Source organism: Pezoporus occidentalis, unplaced genomic scaffold (genome assembly GCF_034315485.1).
Source record: "Pezoporus occidentalis ecotype Australia unplaced genomic scaffold, CSIRO_AGI_Poc_V1 ctg189, whole genome shotgun sequence".
Classification (NCBI taxonomy): Eukaryota; Metazoa; Chordata; class Aves; order Psittaciformes; family Psittacidae; genus Pezoporus; species Pezoporus occidentalis.
The window spans coordinates 170,184-184,549 of NW_026913737.1; the positions used below are offsets into that span (position 1 = coordinate 170,184).

At 39.3% G+C, this 14,366-nt stretch overlaps 1 protein-coding gene across 7 annotated transcripts in view; it reads left to right on the plus strand.

Moving 5' to 3' along the window:
* The window catches only part of DNM3 (dynamin 3), a 179,475-nt gene that overhangs the window by 139,110 nt on the left and 25,999 nt on the right, over window positions 1-14,366 (plus strand). The window lies entirely within an intron of this gene.

The window sequence follows — 14,366 nt, forward strand, 5'->3', positions numbered from 1 at the left end:
TTCATTTGTTATTGCTAGCTGATGAGCTCCCAGACCAGTGTAGTAGCTGTCATTAGTCTGTCAGCATATAATTATTATTTCATCCTGTTTCTGTTTTTCCAATCCTTGAAGTTATCTGTGTCTTCCAGGACACTGTTCAATCCCTCACTATGTTGACAGTACCTCACAAGGTTGTATTATGGGCAGAAGCAAATTTAACTAGCAAGTTCATGCTATTTTATTTCAGTAAGACTGATCCATTGGCCACTTTGATGGTGAGATCCTTCAAGGCTGCTAGTTTGTCCTCCCATGTTATCATTTATTTACCTGTTAGACAGGTTTTTACTGGACTATTCTTTCATTAATACTTTTCTTCATAAGCTTAATCGCCAGTCTCCTAGGGGTGCCACTTTGCTGAACCAAAGATTTGTCAAGTTTCTCTTAGTCAGAAAATCAGTTAACTGACTGAGTCTGGCATGCTCTGCCATCCTTCATTCTTTTCTTTTTTAAAGCGTTTCAAAGCATGAAGCATGTTCAAAAGCCTTGCACAGAGTCATGGTTCAACTAACAAACTTGTATTTGCATCACTGTGGGCGCTGCACTTGCTGTTCCACAGACCCAAGTACCATGTTGATACCTTCGTACTGTAATTCTGCAGCAATTCCATGAGCAGTAGCAGGAGCTGTTGAGTTACTGGGAGCTGATGACTGCCTATAGGTGTATATCAGTAATACTTTTAGGAGATTCTGCATAATGTGTCTTTTTTGAGGGTAGTGGTTTATTCCCTTACTGCTTCCCTTCACATCTCCTGCCCTGGTTAGGAAAGAATGATAATCGTTCAGTAAGTTTTATTTCACCTGAGACAGGTGCAATAACTTTTATCTGTGAAAGCTTGGTAGCCAATATACTTTGCTCTACCAAACCTGATAGAAATCATCTTGTCAAATAGCAAGCTTCAGGGCAGATGACTCAGATTTTCCTCTGCTTTGGTCTGGATGACAAGAAACTGCCCATGACAGCCATGGAGCTGAAAGCAGTAATTCACGCTTCTGCAACACAGCATTTTCTCCTTTGATGTTATCAGTAATTTGCACCCTGAAATACACCCTGCAACTCCAGTCCATGGTCTTTCCTGTGTGCTACCTTTGCTGCTTGCCTAGGCACTAACTGGTTTTCCTTTTTGTGTCTTTTCATTTTTATACTGGTTCAGTTCCCATTCCTCTTCCAACACTTCCAAATACGCAATCGCATTCCCTCAGGCTAATTTTCCTGTTAGTGTGTGTCTCACATAAGCCTTCACTTTCTCCAGCTGTGGTTATTCAAGGTTCATGTGAACCATGGTTCACATCACTGTAGATTTTCTTGCCAATAACCATTGCCCCTGCACACATGCATGGTATCTATGTGTAGGTGTAAAGAAGCACATGCATTTGTAGGCATCTGAATTTAAATAGTGCTCGTTTACACTGAGGTAAGTTTCTGTCTAGCTTTAGAGAGAATTGGGCACACATAAGAATTGTTTAATGTGGAACATGTAATTATCAACTGAAAAATCTGCACCCTCTCAGATGCCTTGTCAACACTTCATGTCTCAAAATGTGTAGTATCCAGAAAACTGTGGTGTTAACCTCTCCTAGTCCCTGCCAAACATGTGAAAAATCAGTACTTTCTCGTTTTTGCAAGGGATCTTTGTTTGCTGTGATTAGTGGGCCACTAACAGTGTCTAATACAAGTTCAGCGTAATGTACAAAGTGTCTTTGATGCCAGACATTCTACAGTGCTGTGCAGAAACTAAAGCTAGTAGTTGTAAGCCAAAGAAGACTGGAATGTTTTCAATTTACTTTTAAACAAATGACTTTATTGTGCCATTCTCACGTGGGAGTAAATTCCACAGCCTTAGTGCCACATTAGACAAAACTTTTTTACCTGCTGATTTCTGTTTATACTTAGAGGAAAGAAATTAACTTTAGTTAGGAACTGGAGGGAATAGGACAGGACTATTAAACTTGTGGAGGGCACCTGTAGGAAAAGCTTTAAAACTGGTTTTGTCATTTCTGAAACATAAGGAAGTGGTTATTGTCTGAATAAATGGATATTTGAGGTAAGATTCCTAGTGACTGCAACTGGCCCAAAATGAGGCCCAACTCCTGAAAGCAACAATTCATAAGTAAGTAATGGGTGTCTGTAAGAATGATATCTCTTGCCCTCGAGGAGAGAAAGTGTCTCTGAACTCCCCACATTGCTATTGTAAAGATTTTCAGACCAAGACTGGGAAGTTTTGGAAGAATGAGTCTTTAATGCTTATAGGATGGTCTAATACCAGGGATTTGTAAAAAATATAAAATACTTGCAAATTGTCTAAGTAAGGAACATGGATCCGTTCAGCATTGCTCCAACTGGGAGACCCTCTAATGCAAGTAAATGCATCATAGTCTTCTGATTGGTATAATACAGAACCCATTCTACTAACTCCTTTTGATGGAAATATGAGTGTGCGTGGATTAGAACAGAATCAAGAACATTGGATTATTTTTTTTTAATTACTCAGTAGATGTTTTCTGTATTGAACCTTTTTTTTTTCAAGGTTTTCTCTTTGTGCATGTTATAGGGGTTTATTGCTCCATAAATCCATAATGAAGAAAAGGTCTGAGTTTTGTTTTGACTAATGTTTTTACTTTTACTTTAGCCATCTACCGTTCATTAGTATTTTATGTTACACATCACTGTACGGAAATCCAAATGGGAAAAACATCAAGTTTTTGCTCAGGTAAATACAATTTCAGAAATTGGACAAATAAATCCACTCACTTGAAAATAGCTTTAGAGCTTTCTGTCTTCCTCTGATATTTGTAACTACTGTATGGTCTTCTCCAAAACAATAGCTTATCTCTGTGCAATGGCTTCCCAAAAACCTTTCCTCTGTTACAAAATGAACAATGTAAATGGTGCAAATAATTTTGCAGTGTTGTCAGAGCCCTAAAGCCTTTAATGCCACTCATTTGGCCTCTAGAGCAAAATACACCTAAAACTTCTGTAGACTGTCAACAACAAAATGGGGAAAAGGGTTTGAGAGCTGTTAACACTTTCACTTTAAGGCAGCGAAAGTCTGTGCAGTTGGTTTCTCCTCACTCAGTTGGTTTTCTCCTTTTTCAAAACGGTGTATGTTGATCGTTACTGAAAGGAAAGCAGTATGTGTACAGAGTGCGACAGCTTTTACATAGCCAGATGCTGCCATGAGTCAAAACTGAGATCAGGACCGTTACTTAGCAGCACTGGGAAGCTTGCGGGGGGAAAGGCAGTGCCAGTTCCTTCCCAGGTGATGCCTGCACATGGCTTATTTCCATGAGCAAAACAATGATTTTGTTACAAATCTGGGTTATCCAAGATGTCTGAGATGTCTTTCAGGAGTTGTTGCTAAGCCTCTCTTCCTGCAGCAGAGAAGAAACAGTGTAGGAGAAGGCAGGATCACTTTTGTTTAACCAGGCCAAATCTTACTGGGCAGCAGCTCTCGATCCTGTACCTCCAGCAGGTGCCCAGCTGCCCCTTCAAAGGGGAAGCACAACTGCAGCAGTGGAATATCACCATGGCCTGAGACTGTATTCACTTTCTTGGCTGGGTAGAGTAAGAAGCAAGTATGTGCTTTTGCCTACTATTCCTCAAATGTTCTCTTTAACCTATTTGCTTCCTGCCCATCTGGAAAGGCGGGTCCCTTATTTGAAAAATGTATTGGGAAAAGAAAGGAGGAGGGAATACACCCAATGGAAGCGTCTCATCCCATTTGTCTCCTAAATGCCCATTTACAGCAGGGATATAATCTGTGTTTAAAGGTGGCTCCCTGGGGGGGCCCAGTTTGGCAGGCGGACTGGTAGGGAACACATGCTCTGAAGCCAGAGGGTGTTTCAAATGAAATTATATTTGAATCTCACCATACAGGTGTTAATAATCCATGAGTCTTAATATGGCCATAAGGCTATAAATTCAGGGATTTTGACCTCAAAGTCTTTGAGTGTGTTTAAAAATAGCTCACCCATCCTTATTTTATCACTTCATATACTCTGACACAATTTTGGAACTTGCCTCCATCCCATCTAGCAGGGGAACACTATAATTAAGAACCAGTTTTGAAAGGCTGTTCTCTCTTAGCTTATGGCAGAATAAGGTTTTATGTATTCTGCAGGAGATTATAAACAATTCATAAGCTAAAATTAGCAGTAAAAAGGGAGCCCCAGTTCTTTCCTGCACTGTGGTTTGTACCACAAAGACTTAGTGTTTTTAAATCATGACAGAGCTCTCTAAAAACCTTGAAAGCATATTATGTATGTGTCACTTTGGCTCAGTTAGGAATAGTCTCACCTCTAAGCCAGAAGGCCGCGGGTTCAAGTTCTATGCCTGCCCTTGGATTTAGCTGTCTCACAGTAATTTTATTACAGAAAACATTTTAAAATAGAACCACAGAGGAAGAAGAGTGAAACTTTTATACCTGTAACTCCACTGTGAGACATTCAGTCATTAGGATGATACATTAAAGCACCACTCTTACTACCCAGCTTTGCTCAGCAGGCATAAACCCTCTAGAAAGCAAGAGGCTGGCCCTAATGGTGTGGCAGTTTTTGTTGTTCTTGACAAAAACAGTTCTAATCCTTGGGAGTGTGTGTGAGCTAATGTTCCTTGTCTGAAAGAAGTTTGAGTCTTCATTGCACTGCCACAGGGATGGGGTTCCTTGATTGTACATTGCTGTGCAAAATCAGAAATGTCAAATTAGCTTTGACTTTACCTTTTGCTGCTCACCAGTAACAGAAGGTGGGGGTGGAGGTGAGAAGTCAAACATTTGAACTGAAAATGACACAGGTAATTTTCAGTTCAAATAATTTTGCAAAATTATCCAACTGAAGTGCAAGGTTAGGGTTGCTTGTGGCAACAATAAAGCCAGGTGATCTTAACTGCGAAGGAAAACTACATATTGTGCTTGCTCGGACCTCAGGGTTGAGTGTTAATCACTGATGTCCTGTAACTTCCCCATAGACACGAGTTCAGAGTGACTTAAGGTGTAAACTTTATAGTTTCATTTGGTTTGTGCTAACAAGCATGTGGTCTTATAGCATGAAGTGTTTATGCTTGTTGCTTACAGTCATTTGTATTAACTTACCAGAATCTCACTGTTGCTTGAATATAATTTGCTTTTATTTTAGGGAGGGAAAAAAAAAAAAATCTTTCATTTTCTACTGGTTTTGCTGGATACTTATAAGGGGTTTGGCATATTTGTACAAAATGGAAGTCTTGTCATAAAGCAGTATCTAATTTCATTTGGTCCAGGATTATGTGCAGCATAGTTGCTCGCAACATATTTATTCCCCTGAAAAAAAGTTACCCAATAATTTTCAATTTCTATGCTTCTGTATGGATGATTTTCTTTTGTTTAACAATATTTGTTACACTGCAGTAAAGCTCTCAGTGTTTTCAAATTCTTCTTCTGATGAGTTTTGAGGTTTTTCTGTTAGAGGAATGTTGCAGCTTAAAATTTTGCTTGCAAAGTGAATGGGGTTCTTAAATGGGGAGTGTGCATGGTGCTGATCATTGACATTCTATTGGGGTAAGAGTTCCTGCTAGAATTTGTAGACCACTGTCACTCTGCCTGATGGAGAGCTTATGGAAAACCTATTAATGTGTATGAGAGCTCTGAATCCTAGGAGCTGAATTATCAAATGAAATATTTTGATGAGAACTCTGGCCAAGATATGTTTGGTATATGACTAACATCTGGGAAAGGCAGATTTATCTACATGAGATGCTGGTGGGCCTTGTATGTTCACTTGCTAAATTAGATTAAATTCATTCCTGTTATTAGGTTTTTTTCAGATAAGCACTTGATGTGGGTGCTACAGAGACTATGAGAATGGGGGCGAGCACTGAGGGGATAATTCATCCTCTACTGACAGGAATGTTGTCCCATCTGGTAGGAGGGTGGGGTGAGCCTGTGCAAGGCTTGAGTTGGTAATGGTCTGTCAAAAATGGGGGTGAAGAGTGGGCTAGCCAGCTAGCCTGTGAGGGGAGGTGTCCACAAGACAGATTTCTGTAGTAAGATGTGGTCCATGCTGCGAGAATGATTGAGAATTTTTCCTGTAGAGCCTGGTTTAGCAGTATTGACTGAATGCAAAGCAAAGGGGAAAGGAAATGGTGCTGCTCCAGAGCACAGTGATCCAACTGCGTGAAATCAGTGAGGGTGCTATTAAAATGCCATCTTCCTCTCCTTTCCCCCTTCCTTCCTCCTTCCCTCCCCCTCCACTGTCAGCCTGGCTGAGGAAAAGTCAAATAACATACGACTGTGTTCCTTGGCATCACAACTGCAATTTCCCTTTAGGGCCTTCAAACTTGAGAATGGGAGGTTTTAAATCTTGCTGATTCGTGCTATTCCAGCAAGCATATGTGTGAGGAGGAAGAACAATGCCAGTTCAAAACAGAAATCACAAGTGAGAAATCATTGCTGCTAAATCAGGTGTTGCAGAGGCCAGTGGAAAAATCAGATGCTAAGAAAAGTAGGAAATTACTTTGTTTAGAGCTGAGAAGGTTAATGAGAATGAATTAGGAAGTGCTCTCTGAAGTATATTCAGCCCCTAAGGATTTCAGCAAAGTTAGAGGGATTTATTTACTGATTATCCAGACTATACAACTGGCAATAAGATTAAGTGAGGAATTTTGGAACATGCTGACATTTCTTATTTGCATCATTTACTATGGAGATCATTTGTCGGTCCTGCACTGAGTTTGTGCTGAAACAGGGCTTAGTCTGGCCCAGCAGAGACAGATCTGGTACTTCTCATGGCTCGAGGGATGTGGGGGTGACAACAATTTAATGTCCTCTTTTGCATCTCAGAGAGGAAACATCAAGTTTGTCTAGGTGCTTATCAGAGGAGAATTTCAGAGTATTTTCCTAGACATCATCAATTATGGAAGAGTGCAGTTATAGGTGACACATTTCATCAGATCAACTAAAAATAAAAGACAGGGCTGTAATTTACAGAGACTCTGCACTGGACTCTGTGCAGAGCTCCCCCACTGTAAGGCCTCCTTCAAGTCCGCCCCTCCCAGCATGCACACAGCTATGCATGCTACCCTTCTCCTCATCTATTCAAATTTCTTTAAACAAGGCTGATAAGTGCTGCGAAGTTAGCATCTTGGAAGAAATGAAGGGGGACCATGGAATAGGAGTTCAGTACAGGATGTAGGAAAGATAGAACTGTGAGTTTTATTCTTTACTCTGGGTGCTTACCTCTAAAATGATCACCCTTGGTGAAAAAAAAAAGCATGCAACTCCTGTATTATCTACATAGACACATGAATTGATAAACTGTGCTTTAATCTTGGGCATATATACATCATCTTGGGCAATGTGTTTCCCAGGATTTGCCTTCACCACCTATACACTGAACACTCACTTCCCCAATTTTTATCTCATAAAATAAGGCAATTCATTGTCCTTAAAGGAATCCTTCAGCTGAGTCTTGTGAACTGCTGCTGGAATAAGGAATATTTTGTCAGTGATCTTCTCTTGCACGGTTACTGCTAGTAGAAGTCCTCAGTTCTGCCAGCATTTCTTCTAAGAATGGTTTTGGTAAGGAGGTAAATAACAGAGATGAAAGGCAAGGGGTTATTTCAGTCTTTGTGATGAGTCTTATTAGTTCTCTGATCAGCATCATAGATGACTAATTCTCCTGCTTTCTACTTTCATTGTCTTTGATAGAAGCTCCAAGATTTCCACTTGTTTTCCTTCCTGGGGGAGCTGCATACCACAGCCATAGCTTTAATCCTTTAATCCTCAAATGTCCAGCTGATGCCTCCACCTCTTGACTACCTCCTTTCACAATAGATTAGTCTGTTCCCCACACAATTCATGTCCACTGCTGGATCAGGCTGTTGCCTCCAGGTATGTGTTTCATGCATTTGGTAGCAAATGAACAATAAATTTCAGCCTGAACATCTTCTGGGATAATCATCACACTTCTTGTCTTCATCATCATTACTTAAGTTCCAGCTAACTCACCACTATTTGAGAATTCCTAAAATCCGTTGACCTCCTTCTATACTGAAATAATGGCAAATATCATGGCAGTAGTATCTCACATCCTTTTTTTTCTAATATGCTCTTATAAATATGGGGCACTTGATGTGTTGTTATGACAAGGAAATTCTTTGACTGAGAAGTTTGCAAATTCCAAAGTAGTATTTGTTTTATAAACAAAGGTGCTGTTTTCCTTATGCCAGCCTCTTTCTGCTTTTGCTTGTCCAGCAGTCTGTTCTGAAAGGCATGAAGCAGCTGTTGGCTCCAAATCAAAACTTGCAGTGCAGGGAGAGTTATGTAAAAGTCCTTTGTGTGAGAAACGTACATGGCAGCAAATGGTGAAATTGGAGTACAGATTCATTGAGGGGAGATGGCTATTCATGGCAATATTTGGGGTTTTTTACTTGATTTTTGCATAGAACAAAAGGAAAAATAGAAGATACTGGTTTTTTGGTTGGTTGGTTTGGGGGGGTGTTGTTAGGTTTTTGTATTTTCAGAAACACCTTTTCTTGTTGCTATGTTGTGGGCTCACAATTTCCATGCTGCTTTCACCCAGTATCACCGCTGGCTGCAGAGGGGCTGGAGGGGCTGCAAGAGGTTGTCTGGTTCTTTCCCGTGCCTCAAGGCAGGGTATCTGTACCTAGGCCATTTCTGAGGGATGTTGGTATAATCTGCAGAGGAGATTCTGCAACTCTCTTAGGCCATCTATTTTTGTGCTTCCCTGTTCTTACATGTAACACTTTCCAAGTATTTGTTTGATACCTTTTCCTACCCGCAAAGACATTCATCTCTCCCCTTCCACAGCTGCCCATCAGCCTTTAGAGTAGAATCATAGAATCATAGGTGGTTTCTTTTGAATTCATCAGTCCCAACTGATCTTAGCTTTTCCTTTCAAGTAATACTTTACAGAGCCCTGAACATCTTTGGTTTCCTGTGAACACTCTCAAAATGTGCCACAAATTTCTGGAAGTGTGATAACCAGAACTGGATGCACAGTTCTTGTACTGATTTCATAATAGCAAGACACTGTTGACTAATACTCTGCTTATATTGCACTGCAGACACAGTTCCTTTTCTGCCGAACTGCTCTTAAGTGGTCATTCTCATGCTGTATATTTATAACTAATCTGTTCCTGCCCAAGTCAAATATTTTCTATTCATAATGGATTTCATCTATATTGTTAAACTGTTTTTCCAAGCCTGTCATTTAATGTATTCACATGCCCTTCCAGTTTCTTCTCATCTGTAAATATAATAAGCACAGGCTATAATCCACCATCCTGAGCCTTAAGGTACATTTAAAATACAACCCATACAAAAGTCCCCTTGATAGAGTTTTTCAGTTTGACAGTGAGCCATTGACAGCTTTTCTATGGAAAGGAGAATCCAAGGAGTACTGCAGGGAGAGCACACTTCCAGTAATGAAAATGTAATTTGAGATTGTGTCAAAAAGCTTTACTGAAGTCTGAAACATGTGGCATCTAATGTTGAGATCTGAATCCTGCTCTAAAAGGAGATTGGATTGATTTGACATGATTAGTTGTCAACCTGTTAAGAACTGTAAGACAAAAGTAACTCCAAATGTGTCGGAGTTTTCACATCATTCCTTTCAGTCTCTTAGCTCCAAATCAGCTTCTTGATTGAAGAAGACAGGGAGAGAGCCTAACATAGATTCTGGATGTTTGGGATTGTTAAAGCTATGTAAATATCTGTGGAGCAGTATGTGGATTCAGTAGAAGATTTTAGCTAATGATCTGTACTATACGATGTCTGTAGCCACAAAGAAGAATCTGAATGGACGATTGTTTAAGCTAATCCAGGGAGTTAAATACTTTTGAATCAAATTTAACTAGGCTATATCTTTCTTCTACATGGGTATAAAGTGAGACAGATCACATGTATAAGGGAAGGCCAGATCATAACCTCTGCTTGGAGCAGTTCAAGGCTGCTGATGAAAGCATAGTAGCTGAAAGGGGCAGCCTGTGGGTGGCTCCGTAAAGACAACAGCAGTACAAAGTCAGGAGATGCTGAAGCATGGAAGAGAGTGGCAAAGTCACCCTCTGTGAGGGAAAAGGACAGCTTCCAAGCTACCCAGGAAATGTTCTTTTTCTGCTGCTTGCTTTGTTGTAAATACACAAAAGTAATGTATTGTCATTTACTTGTGGTTCCTTTCAGTAAGAAAACCTCACTGTGTGAAGCCATCATGTGGTTTCAGCAGTCCTCTGGCAAAAGGCACGCTATGTACAGCTGAGAATGTCTTAGCTAAATTATATATACAGCATCAAACTGCAATGAAGAGAGAGTATCAATAATCAGTTTTAAAGATTTAGGAAAAATCGGGGCAGGGGTAGGACTAATGCTGTGCACTGTTTTGGTACATTAAAGAAAAACCTTACTTGGACACGAATAGATAAAACAGATCATATATTCAGCAGCTGTGACTTAAAATATCAATATATTCTGGATGGAATAATTACTTTTCAGGTGGTGGTTGTTCTTATGAACTTGCGTCTGTAAATTAAAGATATGAAAGCAGCTGGTTTCTTGCTGCAGCCATGAACATGTTTCTTAGCATACAGCGCATTTCTTTACCACTGCTTTGACTTTTACCCTTTTTTCAGTCACCTTCCAGTCTGCTTCCTCTCAGTCGGTTTTAATAGAATGCCTTTTTGATTACATAAAATTGGTTGATACACTTCTCTAATGAAAATGCTAGGCAAATGCTCCTTCTTGGAACTGACATCAGGAATGTTATACAAGACATTCTTAAATATGCTGGCAGCTGCCCTGAATGTAATGAAATCATGGAAATTAGAAGTATTGCACTCTCTGTGTGGCCAGCTCAGGACTGTTTTCAGTATGCTACCCAGTTTTGCTGTGAATTTCAAAGGGAACCACTTTTCCTGGATTTTTTTGGGGTCTTTCTTCAAAATGCATGTTCCCACTATCAGGAAGATTATCCTGAAGCACAATTCCTTTTTTGGTTGTTTGGTTTGTTGTTGGTGGGTTTTGGTAGGTTTTTTTTTGTGTGGATTTTGTTTTGTTCTGGTTTTTTGATCGCACACAATTCCTTGTGCCTGCACCCCTTTGTACCACACTGAATCATTCCTCTTGCAGTAGAGAGTTTATAGTCTTCAGAAGACCGATAACTTTTGTGGTACAAATGCATGTGTAGGGTAAAACCGTATTCCCACTGCAGCCAGAAGTAAAGTTCCCACAAACTTAAGTGGTTTAGATTTCACATGCAGTTTCCAGTCTTCTCTTGTATGACACTTTAGTTAATCCTTAATACATTCATAGTGCAGAATGTATCTAAACTCGGGAAAGGTAGAAGAGTAGTAATGACACATACCTTGTGTTTTACTAGCATTTTTCCATGCAAGGATCACAACTTATGAACAACTTATGAAAAGTCGTTCAACAAACTTTCAAAACAACTTATGAAAGACAGAGTGCAAGGAATGGATATTATTCTCATTTTCCTAAAGTACAGAGAAAGTAGAAGAATCTCTTCTCTGTGGCAAAGGGTATGTGTATATAAATGGAAGCACTATCCTGGTTTCCATGTTACCTTCCCTTCGTCCGTGTTTTTTTCACCTATCGCTTCTCTATCTTTGGTGTATTTTCATCAGATTTTCTGAGTTTGAATTTTCCAAGATGAATCTAATTTTCTTTACCTGTTTTTTAACACTCTAGATTCTTCCATACTTTCTTTGTTGGAGACTTGCAAAAGTTCCTAAAGTAATGGCAGTTGTATTTGTTAGAAGTAATATTATTCCATCCCTGTCAACAATTAATAGCAGTTTTAAGCAAGAGTCAACCAAACAAAAACTTAGCCCAGATTCATACGCTGTTACTTAGCACTTGCGATTGGAACTAGCAAGTTCTGGCTTGAGGATGGGAAGCACTGAAAGGAGTCGGACAGTAGCTGCCTTGGCTATTGGGAAAGGAGAAACAGAAGCCTGTTTCCACCTTCTTTGTTCTTCTTTTCTGTTCAGCATGAACATTCTGTTCAACAGGAGTCAGAGAAATGTGAGTGTTTTCTTACGTATTCTGGTTTGGGTTTATTCATTGCCACAGATTTGCAAGAGCCCTTCTAAAATGCAGAGTGGCAGGGTCTTGGGCTGAGGGGTGGCTTGCACTGAAGCTAGAGTCACAGTGATGCTCAGTGTGAAACCCAGTTGTTCTGAAAGAACGGCATGGAGATGGAATAGGATGTCTACATCACTACTGTCTTGTTATGATGCCCAGCCTCATCAGGCAACCTTACTCTCACATGCTGCTGTTGGCACAGTGCAGAGACAGCTTACAGAAGAAAGCCTGATAACACCTACATTTGTAGGTATACTGGAGAGCACAGAAATCTGTTAGAAGCAGATTTCCATGTGCATGATGCGATGCAAACAAGATGGTTTCTGGCATGAAAAGCCTTCAGTTGAGACATCAAATCATTAAGAATACTATGGCCAGAAGCTTTCATAATAAATTACTGTAAACTCATGAAAGATTGATTTTTTTTGATTTCAGAGAAAATAAATCAACAGTATGAAGTCAGTTCTATTACAGTTTCAAACAAGAGACTATTACCCTTTGCCTTAAAGATCAGACAAATTACTATTTTTACTTTACATTCTCTTGATGAAGATAATGATAAACATCTGTCACTTTGCTGCTTAGCCAGCTAAGAATCCTATTGCAATCTGTAATTTAAACAGTGAAGAAAAAAAAAGTACATGGACAAACTGTACTTTATATAGACAAAGAAGAAGAAAAGAAAGAGAAGTCAAATGCAGGGGAACTAGGAAGGGGCATTTTCAGTCTGCAGTACTTGGCTAAAATCTGTAGATATATGACAGATGTGTGATTTTCCATTTATTCGGTATTTCACAGGGAAAGTTACAGTTAGTTTCTTTTCAGACATGGAGGCTAAGGAAAACAGTCAATCTACATGCTGTGACGTTTTGGCATATGCAGTTTATTAATGAAATGAGTAAGGTTTATAAGGTAGTGTGTCTACCAATGTTACAGAATTGAAAACACTATTTTTCCATCCAGAGTTCTTTGCGTGTCCTCTACAGTTCCAAGATTTTTAGGTAGCACTGCTAATTATTTTTAAAGATTAGATGGTTTTCCGGTAATTTTTCTGTCATAAAAAGCAATCTGAACTTTTGAAACTTTGCTAAATATATTTAGTTTTGCTTCTAAATGGTACATTGGATCTTATTTCTTAACAAATTACAGCCATCGCCACTTCATTTAGACTGGACTGATCAAGGCATAGTTTACAAGGGGTAAAATGCAAAGTGGTCTACCTGCCATTGCTGCATGGGCAGAAACACACCCTGTATTAGGAGATAAAACTAGGAATCTCTTTTTGGCCCAGCAAGAATTCATTTCATGCAAGGAGGAGCCTCTTTGGTGATATAGTTGCATATCTAGCTCTCACGGTCTTTCACGAATTTCAACTGCTCTGGGAAACTGTAAAGCACTAGTGATGTGCAAATTTTAGCTAAATGCTATAGCGTAAATGGAGTTGTGCTGACAGGGATCTCACTGGTATATAACTAGTTCTTGTTACCGGTTAATTCACTTTTTCAAGTGTTTCTTCATGTTATGCTTCTAGGTACCAAGAGAACAGGTTTATATTTTATTGTTAATGCTAATATGGCTTTGGTGGTTATTTTCAGGAAGAAGTATTAAATGTCAATGTTTTGGGAAAGAACATTGTTCTTTGTACTTTCCAGGTTGAAATTCCATTATTTTGGCATATTTGAGCCTTAGAGAGCAGTTTGATTTTTTACCAAAAAGCTACTATTATTTTTTAGGTTTTCTCATGTTTATAGAGGTCAGAGCAAAGCAGGGTACATACCTTTTAGATTTCAGTTAGTTCCTGGTATTTTCTTTAATTAGGTCAACTGTTTACATACAAAGAAGTATTTTTTTTGTCCTATGAAAAAGAGATCTCTAATATATAATCCAGCCGATGTTATGCTGAGCCTTCAGCACTGGAACCAGTGACCCTTTTGTAGTTTATCCTTCATAAATCCTTTGTTTATATAGGTGCTATTCACATCTAACAAGTTTGAGGCTGAACTGTGGAGTTTGTCACAACTGAGTCAGCCTTAAGTAACAAGGATGGGTTTTACCCATAGGAGGGTAAAATTCGAAATCCAGACTTGCAGTGCTGCTTTCCTTGCATAAGTAAGTCAAGCTGTCTGAATCTGAATGGCAAAAGATTTTATAATAAATAATATAGCAAGTGATGTAAGACACTTCTTGGGGTTTTATTTTCATTCTCTGTCTGAAGACTTTCTTTCATATAAAATTACAA